Source organism: Geotrypetes seraphini, chromosome 2, assembly GCF_902459505.1.
Source record: "Geotrypetes seraphini chromosome 2, aGeoSer1.1, whole genome shotgun sequence".
In the NCBI taxonomy this organism is placed as follows: Eukaryota; Metazoa; Chordata; class Amphibia; order Gymnophiona; family Dermophiidae; genus Geotrypetes; species Geotrypetes seraphini.
Window position 1 is genome coordinate 471,965,171 of NC_047085.1, and position 20,713 is coordinate 471,985,883.

Here is a 20,713-nt window from a genome sequence, read left to right on the forward strand (position 1 = left end):
AAGCTTTCTAGGGAGGGATTTTAAAAGGTACAGGGGGTGGGGGGGATGTTTAAAATACCAAGACAACCATCTAGGGAGGGAGGAAGGGATTTTTAAAGGTATGAGAGATATGATTAAAAAAGGTACTGGGGGTATGTGGGGGGGGGGGTAGGGGGATGATTTAAGGTACTGGGGGGTACATGGGGGATGATTTAAGGTACATAGGGGGTATGGAGCCTGCCTGCCATTAGGCCACTAGGCTAGCCTGCCTGTCACTAGGCCAGCCTGTCACTAGGCCACTAGGCTAGCCTGTCACTAGGCCACTGGGTCTGCCTGCCTGACACTAGGCCAGCCTGCCTACCACTAGGCCTGCCTGCCTGCTCTGTGCCATGTCCCTGCCCGCCCTGTGCCCTGTCCCAGCCTACCACTAGACCACCAGAGGGGGGACAGGGTACAGAGCCTGGCAGGGAGAATTTGGTTCAGAAAGTTGGGTTTTTTTTCTTGTTTTCCTCCTCTAAATCTAGGGTGCATCTTATGGTCAGGTGCGTCTTATGGAGCGAAAAATACGGTAGATTGTTGGGTTTGTGGCAAGGAGGGACATTTTGCTGGGATTATAGAGGTGGTTGAGTAGCATGGGAATTACTTGGTGAGAGCCACCTGGCTCTGAACACAGGAAATACAAAAATCCTGAGAATATGAATGTATGATAATTTGCCAAGGATACAGCTGGGAGATAGGCCTAAGATTCTAGTTGGCCGAGGTGCCTAAGGCCTCTCCGAGGTAGGGCTGCCCACCAAATGCAGGAAGGAGCCAGCCAGCCAATGATTCAAGGTTAGGGAGGGTCCATGGGGGGTCCTGGTGGGGGTGGGAGGTCCATGTGGGTTAAGGGGGTCAGGAGCGAGTTATGGGGGGGTCCATGTGGGTTAAGGGGGGTGAGGGGGTTCCAGCAGGAGGGACTGGGCATACTTCCTGCCGGTCTTTAAGGGGGTGGGGGCATTGTGTCTGACAGGAGGGACCGGGCATCCCTCCTGCTGTGAGAGGATGTCTGGCAGGAGGGACTGGACATCCCTCCTCCTGGAGGATGTGTCAGTGGGGTGGCAGCAGGAAGAATTGGGCAGTCCTCCTGCTGCAGACATTCAGGGAGGGGGGGCCCAGTTTTAGGGGTCCCGGCAGGAGAAACTGGGCATCCCTTCTGCCAGTAGTCTTCGGGGGGGACGGGACAGGAGGCTCCCATGCCGATCAATTCAGCGGCCACGTTAACTTGAAAGCGCCTTCCACTGGCCTAGGGAAAATACTTGAGTACCTGATTGTAAAACTGCTTAGATAATCTTGATAGGCGGTATATAAAAAGCTAATAAACTTGAAACTTGAGGCGCCTAGGGCCACCTATGCTCGCCTAAGGCCACTTCTGGGTGAAACCATGCCCACGCCCCTACACATCTCACTAGGTTCCCAGAGGCACCTCCAATGTAGATGGCCTGCCTCGGGAGGTTTTTTTTTCCAAAAACGTATGTTCTGATTGGCTTTTAGGCAGTAGTAGACCACTTAGAATTGGGACACCATTTATAGAATTGTAACTGTTCTATACCACTCAGGATTTTGTAGACTTCAATCATATCTCCCCTCAGTTAGTTCCCAATCCATAAGAGGACCTCGCCTCCTATCCCATGGCTTTTTAATTTTATTAGGAATCTGAGGAATTTTATCAGGAATCTGAGGAATTTTGGAAAATGTAGAATATGTCAAATTTTGGAAAATGTAGAATATGAGGGGGTATTGAAAAATTCTCAGCCCAACCAACCGACTTCCTAAATTCTGAGCGTTATTTTTGTCACTGTAGCTGAAACATAGAAACGTAGAAATATAATAGCAGATAAAGGCCAAATGGCCCATCCAGTCTGCTGATCCACAACATCCACTATCTCCTCCTCTCCCTAAGAGATCCCATATGCCTAGCCCATATTTTCTTGAACTCCGATAGTCTTTGTTTCCATTACCTCAACCAGGAGACTACTCCACGCATCTACCATCCTTTCTGTAAAAAAGTATTTTCTTAGATTACTCCTGAGCCTATCACCTTTTAACTTCACCCTATTCCCTCTCATTCCGGAGCTTCCTTTCAAATGAAAGAGATTTGCCTCATGCACATTTATGCCATGTAAGTATTTATATGTCTCTATCATATATCCCCTCTCCTGCCTTTCCTCCAAAGTATACATGTTGCGATCTTTAAGAACATAAGAAAAGCCCTCACCGGATCAGACCGAGGTCCATCCAGTCCGGTGATCCGCACACGCGGCGGCCCCATTAAGTACTCCCAAATGGAGACCCAGATATACCGTAGCCCTCAATATGATTTGCAAGAAGGTGTGCATCCAACTTGCGCTTAAATCCCAGAACAGTAATCTCTGTCACAACATCCTCCGGGAGAGCATTCCAAATTCCCACCATGCGCTGTGTGAAAAAGAACTTCCTGATATCCGTCCTGAACCTGCTGCCACTCAGTTTCAGTCTATGACCTCTTGTCCGTGTCACATCCGAAAAAGTTAGTAACGCTGCTTCTTGGTCTATTTTATCAAAACCTTTTATTATTTTAAAAGTCTCTATTAAATCCCCTCTCAGTCTTCTCTGCTCGAGGGTAAATAGTCCCAATTTCCTGAGGCGTTCTTTGTAGCTCAAATTTTCCAATCCCTTGATAAGTTTCGTGGCTCGCCTCTGTACCCTCTGCCCCATACTCCTTATTTATTTATTTATTTATTCAATTTTCTATACCATTCTCCCAGGGGTGCTCAGAACAGTTTACAAGAATTTATTCAAATACTCAAGCAATGTTCCCTGTCTGTCTCAGTGGGTTCACAATCTATCTAAAGTACCTGGGGCAATGGGGGGATTAAGTGACTTGCCCAGGGTCACAAGGGGCAGCATGGGTTTGAACCCACAATCTCAGGATGCTGAGGCTCTAGCTTTAACCACTGCGCCACACTCTCCCCTTATGACGAAGACCACGCACCCTTTTAGTAGCCTTCCTCTGGCCTTATTTTGTTACGTGCCAATTTGCAGAAATTAAATTCTACGTTTTGACATTGTTTCAGATCATTGCTTGAACCATGTCCATGTAATTCGCTTCTTGGTTGGGCTGAGAACTTTTCAGCACCCCCTCATACAATAACCAGTTCCATTTTAGCCACATGTTTATTTATGTCTTCTACAAAAATGTAGCATTTGTTGAGGCAAAGTTTTACTTGGCTTTCTTTTTATCCTCTACCTGTCAGCAACTGAAGTACCATTGAATTTACTGTTTGTATTACAACCACAGAAATACATATTACAAAAATAATTTGTACATGCCATAGATAGAATCAGAACCACATGAATGACTTATAGAGCCTTGGGCAAACATTTATGGGCAAGCCCCTGGTAGACCCGAGATCTGTCAACCCAGCTAATTTGGCTAGAGATCTGATAATTTGAATGTATCAGCTGAAGTGTAAAACTAGGACTAACCTTAACCACTGATACATTCTCAGTATATTATTGAAGACTTAAAAGAAAAATTATGAAAAATGCTTTATTTAGGCATTTTAGATTCTGACTCATTAGTTTTCTCTTGTTCATTTAGGCTTTAGTCTCTCAAAGCCTAGCTCTATTGCAGCTATGGTGCATGTCTTAAGCCCTTTCCATCTAACCGCTGAGCTGCCAGATTACCCACTTCCAGGAGTGGAGATTTCAGACCAATCCTGGATTTCTGGGAGCCCATCATAATGCATTATGGAACAAACAATACAAGACTGATTTTGATGGGTAGAACCAGGAGCAGCAAATCCAACATTTGTTTTAGGAGGTATGTTCAAAACCAGGACTGTCCAAAAAGTCTCTCTCCTGGAACTAGATAACTTAGCAGATATGTTAACCCAGACAAGCCAAGTTACTCATTCCAGTAGGGAGACATTTTGGCTGGTCCAGGTTTTAAAGGAATGCAGAATTTATAGTCCATTATTCTATCCATTGAAATAAGTGTTGCAAGCCCTATAATGCACCAGGATGAGGTATGCAGAAATCCAGGACTGGCCAAAAAGTCTCCCTCCTGGAATGGGTAACTTGGCAGTTCTGGAGAAACCAATTTTTGTACTTTTTGTAGAAAGGCCACAGCAGGCAGGATTAACCTGATCATAGTATCGAGCAGGAATAAGCTGAGAGCTTCCGCTACAATCAGTTATTTTCAGAGGTGCAGAGTGGGTGGGGCATTTTGCCGTGGGCTGGATCTGGCCTCTGAGTCCCAAGATTCCCCATTCTCATGTAGTGCCATCAGGAGTTTTGGAAATCCTCTGCTTGAGAGGCAAAAACTACTCCTTGTAGAATCTGGCCCAAGAGTTCCCCTGTCCAGCTGTTAGCTGACAGAATGATTTGATGGCTGTAACTCCTCAATCTACCCAGGACTCTACATTATAGGTCTGCATTGTGCCAACATCCTAACTGGCTTGATACACAGAAACTAGGCTCTGTAACCAAACTTCAGTGACCTTCATATGCTGCTCTTAAGCCAAATAATTAGCCCATCAGGCTTTTGGTTTTATAGTTTTCATACATGGCGAGGCAAAAAAGAAAAATAAAAGTTAGCCCTACAGAATTTTTGCTATTTTCTCAGCAAACCACTTGGAATTTCAATGTGAAATTTTATAGGTTTATTTTTTGTTGCTGTCTACATTTATGTGCTGAATAAGATGAGATTCTTTATGTTTTATGTATTACTTGTGTAGTTAATAGTGCATTTTATGCAGTATTTTATGTTCAATTAATTGTATTGCACTGTCAAAGTTTGAAAATCAATAAAGATTAAAAAAACAAAAAGATGAGATTCTTTAAACACTGCAGTTACAGACTTTTTAGCATGACCACTCAGCTATTTTTGCACACTGAAAAATGTTTGCATTGTAAAACTACCATTATTTGAAAAAACTAACAGCTTATGGTTAATGACATCACAGTGATGTAGACTTTTGTCTGGGGAGCAATGTTGGAGACTTATTAGAAGCTCCACTCAAAGTCGCAAACAATCGTCAAACTCAAGGAAGCGCTGCAAATGATTTGGAACAGCTTGCCACAGGGATCAATTGACAAGGTTGTTAAGAACTTCCCAAAGCGACTGAAGGCCCGTGTTAAAGCTGGGGGTGGGACACTTTGAGCATTCACAGTGGCTGCAAAATTCTGACATATTGTTTTGTTTGGATGATGTTATTTTACTGTGTTTTAGCTCGAACATTTTTAATACACAAAAATCGCTAGATAGTAAGGCTAAAATGACAGTAACATCAATATAGCTTAAGATAATTAAATGTTTTTAATAGTAATACTTAAGTATTATGACTAAATAAGTATGTAAAATTTCTTGTTGAAATTAAAAGCAGTTCCTGAGAAAATGGCAAAAAAATACTCTAGGGGGTACTTTTTTTTTGCCTCACCCTGCCTCACCCTGTATATGTTTACAACAAAAAGCATTTGTCAGCTGTTGTAAACAATGCCCGCAGCATCAAATCTCCGAGCCTATGATTTCAAGTACTGCCAAGTTACACGGAGGTGCATGTGTAAATTTTGAACAATTTTAACTATGACATTGCTACAGAATGGCCTTCAGTGCTTACACAATAAATCTGCATTCTATGCTGTGGCAACATTCCTTTAGTTACGTAAAGCAGCTGCAATATCAGTTAATTGGTTTTGAACTGCCTTCTAGTGTTCAAAGTCTTCTGGAAAGGGAAGGGCTGGTCAACATTATTATTGCATAAGCCTGTAGATGTTTACATTTTTGCTTATACTCTAGCGCAGGGGTGCCCACACTTTTTTGGCTTGCGAGCTACTTTTAAAATGACCAAGTCAAAATGATCTACCAACAATAAAATAAAAAAAAACACAAAGCACACTGTACGCAGAGAAAATGTTAATTATCATTTATATTTGGGGTTTTGTTTCAAAGCGGTCAAGGCAGATGACTTTAAAATATTCAATGTCACCTCAGTAACAACTATACCAAAATAGACAAATATATCCCCTCCCTTTTTACTAAACTGCGATAGCAGTTTTTAGCGCAGGGAGCTGTGCTGAATGCCCCGCGCTCGACGCTCATAGGCTCCCTGTGCTAAAAACCACTACAGCGGTTTAATAAAAGGGAACCATAATGCAAAATATTATAGACAGTAGATATAAATTCTCAAAATGGACACATTTTGATCACTAAATTTAAAATAAAATCATTTTTCCTACCTTTGTTGTCTGGTGATTTCATGAGTCTCTGGTTGCACTTTCTTCTTCTGACTGTGCATGCATTATTTCTTCCCTCCTTTCTGCCTCCTGCATGCTTTGTCTCCTCCAGACCTCATTCCATTCCCCAACATCTCTGTCCTTCCATGAGTCCAACTTTTCCTTCCTCTCTCCCTGACTGCCCCCTGCCACCCGACACACTCCATTCCCTCCCCCTTTTCCTTCCTCTCTCCCTGCCCCCCTCCCCTTTCTTTCTCCCTGCCTCCCTTTCTTTCTTTTTCTCTCTGCCTTTCTTTATGTCTCCCTGCCCCTTTTCTTACTTTCTTTCTTTCTGCTGTCTTTCTTTCTGTCTCCCTGCCCCCTTTCTTTCTTCCTACCCCCCTTTCTTTCTTCTGTCACCCTGTCTGTCATTCTGTCTCCCTGTCTTTCTATCTCCCCGTTCTGCCTCCCTGTCTCCCCTTTCTTTCTCCCCAAGCCACCACCGGGGCTGTTGTCTGGAAACAGACCCCCAAACCACTGCTGCCGTTGCCGCCGAGTTCTCCCTGTTTCCCGACGCCGCAACAGGCCAGCAGCCTCCCCCCCCCCCCACACATCAATTCTGATGTCGGAGAGGACGTTCTGGGCCAGCCAATCGCTGCCTAGCTGGCCCGGAATGTCCTCTCAGATGTCAGAATTGATGTCGGAGGTGGGGGGGGGGGGCTGGCTTGCCCAGCGCTCCTGTAGTCATTGCTGGTCTCTTGTGGCATCGGGGAACAGGGAGAACGCAAAAGGTAATGCGAGTCTATCACAGAGCCCGAGATGGACTCCATGATCAACTCGTATTGCCTTTGTGATCGACTGGTCGATCGCAATCAACCTTTTGGGCATTCCTGCTCTAGTACATGGGTTTTCAGTCCACCAGTCAGGTTTTCAGGATATCCACAGTGAATATGCAAGAGATAAATTTGCATGCACTACCTCCAGGGTATGTAAATCTATTTCATGCATATTAATTGTGGGTATCCTGAAGACTGGTTCGAGAATCCCTATTCTAGTAGAGTGAATTGTCTCATGACTATGTTCTTACATTCCATTATGTCCTTTTGAGTTCCAAGCAGATTAAAAAACAAGAAGCCAGAACATTCCTGGGAAGCTAAAAAAGAAAGTAAACTAATCTATTAGATACATTTTTTTAAAAAACTGAGCTTTCAACATTTCATGAAATAGAAGATAAACTCTAAGGGCCAGATTTTGCAAACAGCGCCTACATTAGAAGCCGCCTCAAAACCCGCAATTAATTGCATGTCAATCATGCTACGGCGCCATTTCGAGAATTGCACCTACTGTTAAACATAGATGCTGGTAATATAGGCCAAGGTTTTGAAGGTCTGCATTCCCAGCATCTATGTTTGATGAAAATCGCATCTACAGAGGTGCCTAGCAGCGCCAAAGGTAATTTCTGGCATATACCACACTTACTTTGACCTTAGGCACCTTTGTAGATATGATTACAGCATCCTTTTCTGGAGGCACCTACGTTTTTCTTAATGACGTTTTAATCAGTTTTAAACAATGCAGTCAATTACTGCGCCGATTAACAACAATTAAAACAATTAAGTTAGGCGGAGGTAGGGCATCGTATAGAGAATTTGGGCCTAACAGTTTGAATTTGTTTAGGTAAGGCATTCCGTATCTGAGCTGCTTGATAAATCTGCTTGAAAAGTGGACCTTTGATTTCGAACCCTGGGATTGGGGGGATTGAAAAGCGAGCACATTTTATAATGCTGTAGAACTTACTCTAGAAAAAAAGACCTATCAAAGTGATCAAGTATAGAGGGACATAACCATAAAGTATACTAAAAATCAAGATGCAGTGTTTAAACTTGATCCTGACCTCCACTGGTAACCAATATTCACTTAACAACAATGATGTAATTCGTCCTACGAGCAGAAAAAAAATTAATCTTGCAGCTACATTCTGGGATAGTTTGCAGCTTTTTTAAAACAAAAACTTGGGGCATCCGATATATATCACATACCAAAAGTTTAGAAAACTTGCATAGCATTTACAGGTGTAGACTGCATACATATGAAAATGACAATTTCAGAATGCACAGATTGAAAACAAGTGTGATGCCTACATAAGAAAAGTTCTGCATCACATAGGAAGGAGCATGGGGGAGGAGTGGTAGTTAGGGGATCTTTGGGGGGGGGGCAGAAAAGATTTAAAAGGTTCAAATTAAGCAGGGGTTCATATATATCTTATCTTATTGAAGAACAATATACTTGTTGAGGGGTGAAGCTCACACCAAAGGGCATCTGAAATTGGGGGTTTTGGTGTTAGCTGCAACCAAATCTGCGGCCAAAATTTATTACACAAAACTGAAGCTGAAACCGAAACCGGTATTGGCATGCTTTCTATAGCCCCCAAAAGCAAAACCCCATATAATACAATATAATCGGTACTTAAAAATATACCAAGAAAACATAGTTAGTAACCAGAAGGCTAACCCATCGAACTTGAGAGAACAAGTGATTATAAATTATTAAGTGAATCCTCAGTGTGAGGTTATGAGCTCATAAAAGAAAAATCCCCTGCGGGAGACAACTCTATTGCTCCGGATGTGAACTGGGATAGAAATTATAAATAGATTTCAGCCATACACCATCATTGGATTCATGCTTGTGTGTATAAGTAAACCACATGATTTAAATAAACAATTAGTCAACCAAAGTAAATTTTAAAAAATATATATAAGTAGATATATCTCTCATATGTCAATTCTAAACAAAATTCAATGAGTAAGCCCCCCATTTACCGTATTTTCACGCATATAACGCGCGCGTTATACGCGTTTTTACCTACCGCGCATACCCCTCACGCGTTATACGCGTGAGCGCGGTATACAAAAGTTTTTCTACATAGTTCCCACCCCGCCCGACGCCCGATTCACCCCCCCAGCAGGACCGCTCGCACCCCCACCCCGAACGACTGCTCGCACGCGCTCCCACCTGCACCCGCATCCACGATCGGAGCAAGAGGGAGCCCAAGCCCTCTTGCCCGGCCGACTCCCCAACTCCCCGACAATATCGGGCCAGGAGGGAGCCCAAACCCTCCTGGCCACGGCGACCCCCTACCCCCACCCCGCACTACATTACGGGCAGGAGGGATCCCAGGCCCTCCTGCCCTCGACGCAAACCCCCCTCCCTCCAACGACCGCCCCCCCCAAGAACCTCCGACCGCCCCCCCAGCCGACCCGCAACCCCCCTGGCCGACCCCCACGACACCCCCACCCCCCTTCCCCGTACCTTTGGTAGTTGGCCGGAGAGACGGGAGCCAAACCCGCCTGTCCGGCAGGCAGCCAACGACGGAATGAGGCCGGATTGGCCCATCCGTCCCAAAGCTCCGCCTACTGGTGGGGCCTAAGGCGCGTGGGCCAATCAGAATAGGCCCTGGAGCCTTAGGTCCCACCTGGGGGCGCGGCCTGAGGCACATGGGCCCAACCCGACCATGTGCCTCAGGCCGCGCCCCCAGGTGGGACCTAAGGCTCCAGGGTCTATTCTGATTGGCCCACGCGCCTTAGGCCCCACCAGTAGGCGGAGCTTTGGGACGGATGGGCCAATCCGGCCTCATTCCGTCGTTGGCTGCCTGCTGGACAGGCGGGTTTGGCTCCCGTCTATCCGGCCAACTACCAAAGGTACGGGGAAGGGGGGTGGGGGTGTCGTGGGGGTCGGCCAGGGGGGTCGCGGGTCGGCTGGGGGGGGCGGTCGGAGGTTCTTGGGAGGGGCGGTCGTTGGAGGGAGGGGGGTTTGCGTCGAGGGCAGGAGGGCCTGGGATCCCTCCTGCCCGTAATGTAGTGCGGGGTGGGGGTAGGGGGTCGCCGTGGCCAGGAGGGTTTGGGCTCCCTTCTGGCCCGATATTGTCAGGGAGTCGGCGGTCCTTCGGGGTGGGGGTGCGAGAGGTCCTGCCGGGGGGGGGGGTGGATGTATCGGACGTCGGGGGGGGCATCAGGCTTTCAGGATGGGGACAGACCTTCAAGGGGGGACAGACCTTCAAGGGGGACAGCGCACGGAGAGTCGGGGAGGGTGAAAGGAGAGTCGGGGTGGCCAGAGGAGAGTCGGGGCGGGCGAAAGGAGAGTCGGGGTGGCCAGAGGAGAGTCGGGGAGGGCGAAAGGAGAGTCGGGGTGGCCAGAGGAGAGTCGGGGCGGGCGAAAGGAGAGTCGGGGTGGCCAGAGGAGAGTCGGGGCGGGCGAAAGGAGAGTCGGGGTGGCCAGAGGAGAGTCGGGGCGGGCGAAAGGACAGTCGGGCTGCATGCGCGTTATACCCGTGAGCGCGGTATACAAAAGGTTTTATACATAAAATCGTGGTTTCTGCGCGTTATACCCGTGTGCGCGTTATACCCGGGTGCGCGTTATCTGCGTGAAAATACGGTACTAGATAGAAAGTGAAAAAACTACGGCATTATAACAAAAAGCAGACTTAGCTTTGCTGGTATACTGGGAACATCAAAATTTATGTACCATAATATGATTGTCTCTCTTCTGCTGTCAAACGCTCTCACTTCGGTTGTCTCCCACGGGGGGGGGGGGGGGAGAGGGGGGGTTCTCTTTTGAGCTTATAACCTCACACAGATAATTCACTTCTTAATTTATAACCCTTGTTCTCTCAAGTTCGATGGGTTAGCCTTCCGGTTACTAACTATCGTCCCTAGCCCCCTAACATAAAGCAGGCCCCCTTATCTCCGACCAAAAGCGTTGCCCTCCCACCACGCATAGGCCCTGCCCAGGCTTACCTTAGAAGCTCTGGTAGTCTAGTGGCCCTAATTAGGACAGGAGCTATCCCAAATCATTGCTGCGCACCCCAGTTCCACATTCAAAATAGCTGCTGAGACCCTCCTACGGAAGCTTTGTAAAAGGATCCCTAAGAGTGGTGTAAAGTTAGATAAGTGTGTTATAGATACCATTACTAAGGGAGAAGGGAAGGGAATCTTGATTTAACTCGCACCTTTTTTCAGTTGTAGCTTAAGGCAAGTTACTGTACACTTAAATATAATATGTATTTTCCTGTCCCTGGAGGGCTTACAAGCTAAGTTTGTACCTGAGGTAATGGGGGAGGGGGGGGGTTAAAGTTATTTAGCCAGGATCACAAGAAGCCTATGGAAAGCTGTTCTCAATTTGTCGGTGCACTGAGCAGTTAGAAAAACCTGCTGTTCAGAGGTGACACTTAAAAGGTTACCTCACACATAAAAGGTGGGTATTAAATCTCAAATATTTGTCTGTGAAACCTTGCCAGTAAAGCAGGAAAAAAAACCCATGGAATTCAGCTATTTGTAAATCAAGCAATGGATATGATTGACAAACATAAAAACCACCAACACAATAAAAGTGTAAAGCAGCCTCTTGGATTCCGATAGTTTAATCTTTAATAGGGTTACCAGAAGTCCAGATTTACCCGGACATGTCCTCTTTTTAGAGGACCTATCCGAGCGTCTGGAGGGCTTTTCAAAACCTAGCACTTTGGCCCGGCTTTGAAGAGCTTCCAGCTCGGGTCTGCGTCGGGAGGGCATCTGGGCATGTGCGGATGAAACGCAGTGGCGTCAAGGGCATGGGCGCATGCGTTTGCCGTCATCACGTCCCACATGCACAGATGCCCTCCCAATGCAGCTCTGAGCACAAGAACGGGTTGAGGGGGGAGCGAGGCGGGGGTGGAACGGGTGTGATTTGGGCAGAACAGAGCGGGGCTAGGGGGTGGAGCCATGGATCTGGATTATACAGTAGTAAAATCTGGTAACCCTAATAGCAAATTAGGCTGCAGGAGGGCGAGGGTAGGGTACAGAGATGATTTTGTTTGGGCCTGACAAACAAAAGGTGTTCTAATTTCCTTGGGTAGTTTCCTAACCAAGCCCCTCACTCTCTGCCCAACAAGCTTAGGGCCATTTTAGAATTCCTATGAGCGTCCAAGCTTTAACCCTTTCAGGACCAAGGGACATATTTGTCCCATAACTTTAAAATCCTATAAATTTTGATTGGGATAGTCTACAGTTCTAAATTTGATATGTACGGATTCCATATGATACTGCCTTTATGTAAACAAACTGGTTCCGACATTCATTCATTAGCGTCGTTGCCAGATTGACGAGAAGATTCACTTGCCACACTGTCCATAAGCCAGAAGTGTGATTTTTTTTTAAAAAAATAATGATATTTCACAAAAAAAATCAATTTTTTGGCATCTGCAAGCCCTTTTTACCATAAAAATGTCGTCAAAACCACAAAAATTTGCCTACGATCCTTATGGTCCTGAAAGGGTTAACCGCAGCGACTGGTGCTAAAAACGCTAGTGTCGCTTTGTAAAGGAGGGGGTATATTACAGTAATTGATCTGGGACAGTCTAACGGCCTGCACTACAAGAGTGGATGCTGAGTTCTCAAAATATGTACGAATCACCCTCAATCTTCTTCAACATAACAAAAACTTTTTTAGCGACTAATTTAACTTGATGTTCCATGGAAAGATTATCCAGCTACACTCCCAGTACTCTTGCCTGCATATCAAAACTATAATTTATATTATCAAAGCTTGACAGCAGATTATTCCTAACATTCTTTTGTGGGCCCAACCAAAGAAATTCAGTTTTATCTGTATGGATCCTGAATTTATGGGCAGCTACCCAAGCCTCAATATTATCAAGAGCTCACTTTAAAATACTAAAATCTTTGAAATCATCGTTCACCAAGGGCAAAAGCAGGCTAATGTCATCTGCATACATATAGCTAAATATATTAATGATTGCATCATTACATTAAATAAGAAAGATGACAAAGGTGACCCTTGAGGGACACCACAATCCAAATTCCACCTTTCAGAGAATTTTATAGGAACTGTGTGTCAAAAAAACATAAATCCAATTCAGGACATGGACCCCCAATTCCCCATTCAATCAAAATGTGTTTAAGCAAATGATGATCCACAAGGTTAAAAGCACTTGACAGGTCAAACTGAATTAAAACAGCCACAAGAGAACAAAGTAGAGTTCCTGTGCTAAAACCAGACCAAAATCAAACTGTTCAATAAAATTAGCCATTTTTGTGGCAACCATCCTTCTCCTATTTTAGACATTAATGGGATAGGATGGCACTGGTCTGTAATTCACAACGAGTTTTTTTTAAACAAAAGTGTAAGTAAAATACTCCTACTTCCTCCAGAAGCTTCAAATCTTCCCAATTGAAGCTCCTCATTTAACCAATCAGTTATCATATCCACAAGAAATGTAGGACAATTGTGAATCAAGGTAAGTATATAATACAGAAGATGACTTTGCATATTTTACCTACTGTTGAGTAGCTGAAGAAACGGTACAGTTTAGGGGGTGAAGAACTTATGTGCACGATAGAAGAGCGGGACTTGGGTGTGATTGTATGTGATGATCTTAAGGTGGCCAAACAGGTTGAAAAGGTGACGGCAAAAGCTAGAAGGATACTAGGTTGCATAGGGAGAGGTATAGCTAGTAGGAAAAAGGAGGTATTGCTGCCCCTGTATAAGACTTTGGTGAGACCTCATTTAATATTGTGTACAATTCTGGAAACCGCACCTTCATAAAGATATAAAAAGGATGAAGTCGGTCCAGAGGAAAGCTACTAAAATGGTGCATGGTCTTCGTCATAAGGTGTATGGGGACAGACTTAAAGATCTCAATCTGTATACTTCGGAGAAAAGGCGAGAGAGGGGAGATATGATAGAGATGTTTAAATACCTACCTAATATACTGTAAATGTACATGAGTCGAGTCTCTTTCATTTGAAAGGAAGCTCTGGAATGAGAAAGCATAGGATGAAGTTAAGAGGTGATAGGCTCAGGAGAAATCTAAGGAAATACATTTTTACAGAAAGGGTGGTAGATGTGTGGATCAGTCTCCTGGAAGAAGTTGTGAAGACAGAGGCTATGTCTGAATTCAAGAAGGCATGGGATAGGCACATGGGATCTCTTAGAGAGAGGAAGAGATAATGGTTACTGCGGATGGGCAGACTAGATGGGCTATTTGGCCTTTGTCTGCCATCATGTTTCTATATCCCAAATCCTATTCACTGGAATCACATTGTCCAGTAAATTAGTAAGAGAAGGTGCTAATATGGAACAATGTAATGACACTGTTCTCAGTTTTCTTATCTTATCCTGAAAGTACAATGCCAATTCTTTAGCCGAGGAGATATCTATTCCATAATATATAGTAATATCATCAACGTTAGTAAGATAGTTAAATGAGAATAATTTCATATTGTCTATATGGCTTGAACCTATGATTGAAGTATAATGCTGTTTCCTAGCCATCACTAAATGGGCCTTGTATTTATGTATATCGGTAAGTGCTCTCCTTTCTATTCTAATGCCCACATTTTTTGAGTTTAACAACTGTCTCTAATTTTTACATTCACATTCAATTTATTTATTTACAAATTTAATTTTCTATACCGTTCTCCCAGGAGCGCTCAGAATGGTTTACATGAATTTATTCAGGTACTCAAACATTTCTCCCTCTCTGTCCTGGAAGGCTCACAATCTATCTAATGTACCTGGGGCAATGGGGGGGGGGGGATTAAGTGACTTGCCCAAGAGCACAAGGAGCAGCATGGGTTTGAACCCACTACCTCAGGGTGTTGAGGCTGTAGCTGTAACTACTGCGCCACACTATTCTGAATACCAACAATTGGTTTTCCTGTTAATTCTAGTCTTCTTATTTATAGGTGTAATATCATCCAAAATAGATTTACTGCTTTGAAATGTTTTGTACTTTACCTGACCCATGTGACCAAAATACAAAATGGCAATGAAAAATGTTATTATGGAAGATGATGCCGAACCAACAGGAGGGCACGCTACAATCCTCTAATTCTCAGGCTCAGGACAAGAAATGGAGATGACGGAGTGTTAACGGAACAGAATAGATACTGGAAGAGAGAGTGGTGAAAGCTCCCTCCCTCCCCCTATCCCAATATCCTATTATATACTGTAGTTCCTCTTCAACCCTTCTGACTACCCTTTTCAAACCACTTTCAACCTCTGCCTTCCACTACTATAACCACAAAATAAACGTGGAAACTCACTATTAGGGGAAGGAGGGCTGCTGAGGCAAAGGCCCTAATCCCTACCCAAATCTCTTATCCTCTTAGTAGGGCTCTTTCATCCTTTAAATTTGTTTAACTTTGAGTCAGTCTGTGCAGCTAATTGAAGTAGAGAAGCAAAACCAATACCATGCAATGAAAATACATGCTCTCTTTATCACAGTTATTCAAGTGAACTTACATTCTGCATATTGTTACCATGGTATGTCATGCTCTGATTGGCTTCCCTTGCAAATTATTTTTGGAAGGTTATCCACAGTAAAAATTAATATACGAGCATAGGTGTGTGCAAGCTTATTATGCATCACATGGCTGGGTATTCCTTGTTCTAGTAGGTAATATGTAGCTGATTATTGACCTTGGTTGAAATAATCAATTAAGCAGTCAATTATTAATTGTACCCAGGTAATCTTATCAGCAATCAGTGCACAGTAAAACTACAGAAAATCCTTGAGTATGGGAGACTAGTGAGTTTACGATGTAGGCTGTTAAGAGTAAGCTTAGTGGGTGTGATCCAAGCACTTACAGTGGAAATGCGATAACAGCAGAGATAAGGAGGAGGGACATATTTATAGCACAGGTAAAACCATGCATAAAAGACCTGATGGATTGCTTGTACAATTTTGAAGCAATGTAGATTATTTTGTACAAGCAAATATTGGTGCAAAGAAACCCCAAAACAACCCACCCTCCTTAAGCTGTACTTGCCTTAAGGCAAAAATCCTACAATCCTTTCTGCATGAATTGATAAGCAGGGAGGTGGCCAAGGTCATAGCTTATAAATGTGAGTTGTATTTGAAGGGAAATGGAGAGAGAGATAAATATTTTAGAGGGTTTAATATCCACCGGTATTCCCAAGAGGGAAGGATGCAGAGATCTTTTGTTATTTTTCTGCCTCCTAGAAGCAAACTGGGTGCTCAAGGGAAGGAGCCTCAAATCTAGTGGAAGGTAGACCTTCAAGACCAGAGCTTTGGAGTAAAGGGTGAGTACCGTCTCCTTTTTTAGCTTGGGAAAGAAAATGGAGTGGGTCTGCTCTGCACAGTGACTACAGGCAAGGGAAATGCCTAATTCAATGTTGTCTCTGGGTGGAATGCCAGAGGTGATCTATCATTAGGAAGATCTGAGGTATACTAAAGAACAACTCTGAAGGACTAAGCACAGAAATCACAATTGTGCACTCCTTTCTCACCGCCAGACCACAACAACGGTTTAAACTAACAGTCCAACATCCTGCATGAGTACTTCAGAAAAAGCTACATGAATCCACGGTCATGTACCAAGGACTCAAGGTATGGAACAACCTCCTGTTTCACCTGTGACAAATATGCACGTACAGTGTCTTCAGGAAAAGGTTAAAGACCCACCTTTTTCTCCTTGAACCAATAACATTAACTGCACTCTACCCAACTAACCTTCAACTAGTGTTCATTTATTTACTCGATTTTCTATACTGTTCTCCCAGGGGAGCTCAGAATGGTTTACATGCATTTATTCAGGTACTCAAGCAGTTTTCCCTGTCTATCCCGGTGGGCTCACAATGTACCTGGGGCAATGGGGGGATTAAGTGACTTGCCCAGGGTCACAAGGAGCAGCGTGGGTTTGAACCCACAACCTCAGAGTGCTGACGCTGTAGCTTTAACCACTGTGCCACACACTCATGTCCTCTTATCTAGAATCTCATTGGGAACCACATTACATCCTATTGTAAAACAGGTTTGGACAAGTTCCTGGTGGAACAGTCCATAGTCTTCTGTTGAGACAGACGTGGGAGAAGTTACTGCTTGCCCTGGATCGGTGGCATGGAATGCTGCTACTGTTTGGGGTTTTGCCAGGTACCTGTGACTTGGACTGGCCTCTGTGAAAACGCTGGGCTAGATGGACCATTGGTCTGACCAAGAAAGGCTATTCTTATGTTCTTATTGTGAACTGCATTGAATCCTAGTTGAAAATTGTGGTATAGAAGAAAAATGTATGTTATGGAGTGATTGCCAGATTGGAATCTCCCATAATAAAGAGAGCAAGAAATGTCTGGAAGTTGTGATTATTACATCATTTATTACATATACTACTTAAGTGAGGTATAAACCCATTCATGTTAAAAACATAAAATTTAAAACAGTGAACAATATAAAATCACTGAATAAAATTCAAATAATAAAACAAAAACAGTTATAGAACAGCTTTGGGTTTATCTTGTTGAGAATGCCTCCTCCGATCGCCCTCGTTTTAATTTTTTTGTTTCGTGAATTGGTCGGGCCTGCACGGATCGGCCACGGAGAGTCAGGTTAGTGAATCTAGCCCATAGTACATTAAAATCTACTGATTCATTCAAGCAATTTTGCTGCTGCATTCTGAGCTATTTGTAGAGGTTCAGTGAAAATCTGAAGGCAGAAGAAAAAGGTCATGTTATTCAAAATCAGTGTAGCTTACAAAAAACGCCTTCATACTAACTTTCTTGAGCGTGCATACTAGCTGTGAATCGGTTTTAACTCAGGTCATGGAAAACCTGCTAAAAAAAAAGAGAGAGTGACATTTCTGGAATCCAATGGATTGTAGGATCTGAGGCAACATGGTTTAACTAGAAGCAGATCTTGTCAGATGAATCTGCTTAACTTCTTTTATGAGGAACTAGGGAATTGGATCAAGGGAGTTTATAGCTGTGTTGTACTTAGATCAAACAAATAAGATCCCTTATGTGTAACGTAACTGATCAGGGTGGAGAAAGCAACCTCAGTTACAAACACCCTGCCCAAAAAACTTTTTATGGCTAAATTGTTTATATTTATTCCAGTCGGCAATATCGCCCTTTATTTTGAGTACCATAAAAGTGTACCATTCAAATAATAGAAAAAGAAAAGGAATTCCATCAATTAAAATAGGGGGGGAAAAAGCCATTAAAAGAAAAAGGACAAACAAATCTGAAAGAGCACAGGAGGTGAAATTTCACATGCTCATTCAGCCAGGAAGGAGAGGCTGTTCCACGGGGAAGAAACAGTAAAAATTAATGTCTAGAAAATTCAAGCCTAGAACAAGTGGAGGTGTCAAAGCGGTAATTATGAGGCAAGTGGAGTGAGCGAGCAGGAGCGCGTAATGTGATTGCAGATGACACTCCATGTTTGATGTATGGTGCTGCGTATGCCCAGTAGTCCTATACAAATAAATAGTAGTAAACATCAAAACATAGAAACATGATGGCAGATAAATGCCAAATGGCCCATCCAGTCTGCCCACCCACAGCATCTACTAGCCCCTACTCTCCCCTAAGACAGTGTCCTGCAAACTATGATGAGCCGCAGCCAGGGCCAGATTTAGATGAAAAGAGGCCCTAGGCTATTCCACTTATGAGGCCCTTTCACCTCCCATTTTTAAGTTTGTAAATTACATGAGAGATAATAAAATACATCATTACTGTGATATATATATCAATATGTTAAATGAAACATGTTGTTATTGGTACTAACCTTTATAAAAAATGTGACACGGATAATAAATAAAAAAAAGTCGAGAACACTTATTTGGACATTTATTCTCAGCACCATATGTAGTTCTTGTAACAATAACTAATCAAACATAACATACAACATTGCCCCTTCCTATGTCCATAGAGCCCCCAGTGCGTCCTTCCTGACCTCACCCCCCCTCTGATGCCCGCCTGCCTCCCATCCCCCTTCCATTGAACACCCCCCATGCCATCCTGCCTGCCTGCCTTCCATTAAACCCCCCCACAACCCCTCCGATGCCAGCCTGCCTGCCTTCCATCCCCCTTCCACTGAAACCCCCCACCCCACCCCCAATGCCTTGGGCCGCCCTGTCCTGATGGATCCACGTTTTGCCTCTCTCTCCGCGGGGCTGGACTTTGCCCAGCTGTTTCTGGACTGATGTCTTTCCCTCCCCGATCCTCCTCCCAGGGCGAGAAAAAGAAAGGGAGAAGCTGAGTCGGCGCCCCGTTGCGGCCGGAGCCGGTTCTGATCCCGAAGCGTAGAATTTTTCCTTATTTTCGGTTCAGTGTTTTAGTGTTCACTGTTTTTAGAATAGTGTAATTTTAATTTTGCTAACAATTTGAATGTAGGCCCCTCTTGATCTTGAGGCCCTAGGCTGAAGCCTAGTTAGCCTACAGGAAAATCCGGCCCTGGCCGCAGCATATTAAACATAGTGGCCGTGGCTTGAGGCATTCAGAAGTGCACACATATCACCGTGATGATGTCACACACACGCATGATGCCATCACAGTGATGTCTACTCATGCACGAAGGCCCTCCAGACAGGCCCTGAGCTAACAGTGTACTGTATGGGAACTCCCCCAGCCCCTTAACCATTTTAGTCGCTCTTCTCTGGACCCTTTTGACCAGTGTTGGACGCAGTACTCCAGGTGAGGGCGCACCATGGCCCGGTTCAGCGGCATGATAACCTTCTCACTGCGAGAGGCAAGTCCTGTAGGCAGTCAGCCAGTGCTAGCACCTCTCCTCCTCCCCTCCTACCCAGTGTGTCATGGCACACCTGAAATCTCAAGAGGCACACAGTTTACAATACACTGCCCTAAGAGATCCCATGTGCCTGTCCCACACTTTCTTAAATTCAGGCACAGTCTGTCTCCACCACCTCTACTGGGAGTCTATTCCATGCACCTACCATCCTTTCGGTAAAATAGTATTTCCTTAGATTAGTCTTAACCTCATTCTATGCCCTCTCACTCTAGTCTAAAGTTTCCTTTCAACTGAAAGAGACTCGTCTCATGTGTATTTATGCCACATAGGTATTTAAATGTCTCTGGAAACTGACGCTAAGGAAGAACTAGATATTTTAAAAGAAGAAATCATAGCAGCAATTAAAGCTTTATCGAAAAACAAGTTACCTGGTATTGGCGGCATTCCAATTGAATTAATCAAAGGCTCAGAAGGCTATCATGGCCTTCACTCGACTGTGTCAACAGATTTGGAAGGAAAAAACATAGCCATACCTGTTCACTGTTCATACCAAGGACTGTAACAACTACAGAACAATTGCGTTAATTCTACACACCAGCAAAATATTGCTGAAAATAATACAATGAAGGCTTCAATCATACGTTGAGCAAGAACTACCTGAAGTTCAGGCTGGTTTCAGAAAAGGTCGAGGAACAAGAGACATTATTGCCATTGTTGGATATTGGAGAAGAGCAAAGAATACAAAACATAAGAACATAAGAATTGCCGCTGCTGGGTCAGACCAGTGGTCCATCCTCCCAGCAGTCCACTCACGCTGCAGCCCCTAGGTCAAAGACCAGTGCTCTAAATGAGTCCAGCCTCATCTGCATACGTCCCAGTTTAGCAAGAACTTGTCCAGCTTAGTCTTGAAATCCTGGAGAGTGTTTTCCCCTACAACAGACTCTGGAAGAGCGCTCC